Source organism: Pygocentrus nattereri, chromosome 6, assembly GCF_015220715.1.
Source record: "Pygocentrus nattereri isolate fPygNat1 chromosome 6, fPygNat1.pri, whole genome shotgun sequence".
Lineage (NCBI taxonomy): Eukaryota > Metazoa > Chordata > Actinopteri > Characiformes > Serrasalmidae > Pygocentrus > Pygocentrus nattereri.
Window position 1 is genome coordinate 22,334,698 of NC_051216.1, and position 3,701 is coordinate 22,338,398.

A 3,701-nucleotide genomic window follows, 5' to 3' on the forward strand; every position below is an offset into this window, starting at 1 on the left:
GTGTACATGTCATTTATATCACATCTGTAAAATGTAGTTATTTCTACCTATAGGCACTGTAGTATATTGCAGTACATCTTTTTATATGTTCAACTAGATGTACTATAACCATTTAATCTATGTCTTTCTCTTACATGAGCAGTTTTTCTCTAAATGTATTTCACAGCAGCAGTTTTTCAGAGTCAACTTCACTATGCCTCTCTCAGTAATAATATGCCTTCTAAAATGTTCTCGTTCCCTGTTTCAGCATAATGATTTCTAGGAAGAGCTGACAGGTTAATATGAGCCTAATACACAGGTATGCATTTCCTGGCTATGATGTAAGATTGCTTTGCATTTTAAGGTAAAGGCAGGCACTCCACTGTAAGTGATTGAAATGTAATTCAGCTTGCCACGTGCATAAGCAATAAACTTTTAAAATAGAAACAAGACTAAATGTTTAATGTTAAAAAGTTCTTACAGTTTTCTTGGTGTGCTGAAATGATTAAATTGACATCAAATTGTTACCACGTAAAACTAAATCATGCTGTTGTTGCATTAATTCATTGCTGCATGTTGCTGTCTTATAACAACAATTACTTTATTGACATATTTGTGTAACTAGTCCATTCTTTTTTTGATTCTTTTGAAAAAAATGAAAGCTTTATGTCTAAAATATCATGCTTTTTCTGATCACATGCATTTCTGGCACAGTTTGTACTTCTATTTTCCTACACACACCACATAGTGAGGTGTGTATATAATTTAGTATTTATAAACAGCATTTCATTTTTTGCTATGATTAAATGCTATAGATTTAGTAAAACATGATAAATATGCCTGTTGCCATATGCAACAGTGGACCTGCAAACTTGTTTTACATTCCAAGTTAATGACTTTATCATCAGTATTACTTCCATACCTTTCTGTCTCTATTATATTTATTTTTTCAAGCCTGGCTGACAAAAGTGGTCAGTGTCCAGTGGCAGTGTATTGTTTCACTCCTATTACATGTGCTGCAGATCTTGTCTCATACAACAAAATGTTGTAAAATAACCCCTTCCTTATGTCATTTTCTCTATAATAATAATAATAATAATAATAAATAAATAAATAAATAAATAAATAAATAAATAAATAAATAAATAAATAAATAAATATAATATAATATAATATAATATAATATAATATAATATAATATAATTTTTTTCATGGACATTTCATGAGTCATGCAGTAAAAAGTAAATAATAACCATGAATGCATTAAAACAGTTGCCTATATGTATTTCAAAGATATGTTCTTGAACTGGATCTTGGTAGAACTGAATACAATCAATACAACTCATCTTTAGCACCAGCGTTCAGGTCCACTACAGTTGCACAGTATTTTCTTTCATTTTAACTTACACAGGCTACCTCTCAGGCTTGAGTCTCTGCCAGGCCCCCTGCAGAAGCGATAGCTCTGTAATGGTACTAGGTGTTGGAGTGTGAGAGGAGTGAAGGGGTTAACCCTCCACTCGGAGCCCGACGGCTGGCTTTGTCACTCCGCTCTTTATGTGCGTAATTGAGTCACTTTAAACCACGCTTTTGTTTCTTTTCTTCGGTGTGTAATGAGTGAGATTGCTCCTCCACGCACCCAATCAGAAATGGCTAATCTGACCATATTGTTTGACAAGTGTGTTCCTTACTGCTCCCAGCTACGGAGATGTAATCTGAAACAATTATGCCAATTCCTTCAGAACAGTATGGTGCAGGTAAGTAGCATGTTTTTCACCTTCTTCAGGTTAAATTCAATGGCCTTTCCATCTCCATCATCTCAAAAGTGAACTTCATGAGTTAGAGGGTAGTTAGTCAAAGTTTGTGAATTACTTCCTTCACGATGGCCTTCAGTGCAGCATTGCTGGTTGCTGTATGTTCATATTTGCCTGTAGTTCCACTAGGAGCCTGTGTTTTTTCAGAAATCTTCAGATTCGCCACCGCTTCTGTGAAGATGAGCTATCTTTAAAAGATCTGTAACTAAGTTTTCTTGTTATATGTTATCTTGTTATATGTCAGATAACTCTGCTGAATTAATAGCCAGTGAGCACATTGTTAATGGCACTAAACAAACAAACTATGACCTTCAGTACTTTAAAACGTCAGTATGAGAAAAAGGCCCAGAAACAGCCTAAGCTTACAGACAAAAAGAAAAAAGGCTCTAACCTTCCCTGGACTCAAGTTCAACACCTCTTTATTGTTTTATGATTTTTTGTTGATTTTCCTTCCTTTTTACTTTGACTTGACTTTCCTTCCTTTTTGTTCTTAGTTATCATCATATTTATCATTATTCAAGTATTTTTCAAAAATCTTTGTAGCAGCTTATAGGTTAGACAAAAACTTTAGTGACACAATGGAAAAAATAATACCATTGTAATAGGCAAAAAACTGAACCTCTACATTGAACGTGATGTCATTATACCTGTTGACAATATTATTTGTTTTTCTGTTTTAATATTGACATATAACATATGAGATAACAATATGATGCTTTGTTTATGCAGGTTTATATTTTGCTGTATATAGGTTTTAACCTCCTGATACTGGTCTCCCTGCACTTGTCAGTCCAAATTGGCACCCCTTCTACATTGTATATCTGCAATATCTACAATTCTACAATTACAGACTGTAGTCCATCTGTTTCTCTGCATACTTTGATAGCCCCACTTTCACCTTGTTCTTCAATGGTCAGGGACCTATTGTTGCACTAGTATGAATGGATCAGGCCACTGATGAAGGACTAGAGGATGACCAACAAAAACTGTGCAGCAGTAGATGAGCTATTGTCTCTGACATTACATCTACAAGGTGGACTGACAAGGTAGGAATGTCTAATAGAGTGGACAGTGAGTGGACAGTGAGTGTTTAAAAACTCCACCAGCACTGCTGTGTCTGATCCACTTGTACCAGCACAACACACACTAACACACCACCATCATGTCACTGCAGTGCTGAGAATGACCCACCATCCAAATAGTACCTGCTCTGTGAGGGTCAATGGAGGTCCTGACCACTGAAGAACAGGGTAAAAGGGGGCTGACAAAGTATGTAGAGAAACAGATGGACTACAGTCTGTAATTGTAGAACTACAAAGTGCACCTATATAGTAAGTGGAGCTGATAAAATAGACAATGAGTGTAGAAACAAGGAGGTGGTCATAATGTTATGTCTGATCGGTGTACATATCAGTTGTCACTACTCATACTACACGCTGTGTAGTATTGTTTTGCACACAAGAGACATTGAAACTTGAAACTGTCTCTGCTTTACTAGACTGGACTGTAACAGCTACACATCTGCCTAATCTGCACTGATAGTAGCTAAGAAATCGTTTAGCCCACATACACGCACACACAGGAAAAGGTAGAGCAGGACTCAAGGTTGTAGAGGACTGCCGCTCACCCGGGCCAGATTTTACTCCCTGTGGAGTCTTTAAATTTTATCACTCCTGGTATTTGTTCTCAATGGCAAATTAACAGCCTTCACCCTGCCATTGGGTTTCCTTTCAGGAGACAAGGCTTAAATTCTCTCTAACTGCCCTGAATTTACTACTTTTCTATTTTTCACACGGCAGAATCAATACCAGGACTGAAGTAGAAGAGATAAAAATTTATGGTATCTTGCAATTTAATGGTTGAAAAGATGCAATTTGAAAGATCATAAATTGTGAAGGAGTGTACGCTCCA